The following is an 845-nucleotide window of genomic DNA, read 5'->3' as shown; positions in this document are numbered from 1 at the left end:
ATGCAAAGCAACCAGCAACAAAGAAGCAAATTTGAAAGATACAGAAGTATGTAATAAGAAGCAGAAGAAATCAGAATGCAAGGAAAGTGACGGGTGCAAATGGACTAGCGACAAAGAAGAAATAGGAAGTCACTGCAAACATAAAGAGAGAAAAGAGCAAACAAATGCTGCAGCAGGAACAGGAGAGACAGCAAAAGAAAGAGCGACAACTGGGTGTGCAAGGCACAAAACTAAGAAACCGTGTGAAAATGACAAAACAGGGGCAAGAACAATTGCGCATTTGGAAAGGTAAAGGTAATGAGGATGAGCCTAGAAAAAAAGGGTGTCAAAGTGGCATTTTTCTAGTAAAAAATGGTTCTGAGGGCTATTTCTTTAATTAGTTTTATATTTTAATGATTTTGAGAATTTACAAGAACTTTTAATATTTTGGCATATTTTAACACTTTTTAATAAAAATTTTAAATTATTGAAAAACTAGAATAAATAAAAATTAGTAAAATGTGTTTAATAGTGGCTTATGAGTGTGAATTGCTAGTGTGAGAATCTATGAAAAATTAATGATCTTACAATTTGGCATATTTTATAAATATTACTTAGGGTTATAATACTGAGAATAATAATAAGAGAGCGTTGTGTGTGTCTGTGTATATACGAATATTATAATGAGAGCGACGGTGAATACTGTATGGGTTTCTGAAATAGGGGCACTCAAAAAATGGCACTGCTACAGAAGTAGATGGGTAAGTGGGAGAAAAGGGAAATTCTAATAAAGGAAATCAACAACGACAGAGGGACAAAAGGATTTAAATATTCGCAATTTCTTACACTCTGCGGGACATCACCAC

Source organism: Trypanosoma equiperdum (genome assembly GCF_001457755.1).
Source record: "Trypanosoma equiperdum strain OVI genome assembly, contig: ctg_1972, whole genome shotgun sequence".
Lineage (NCBI taxonomy): Eukaryota > Euglenozoa > Kinetoplastea > Trypanosomatida > Trypanosomatidae > Trypanosoma > Trypanosoma equiperdum.
The sequence above is the reverse complement of the archived record's forward strand: the minus strand, read 5'-3'. Positions refer to the sequence as shown.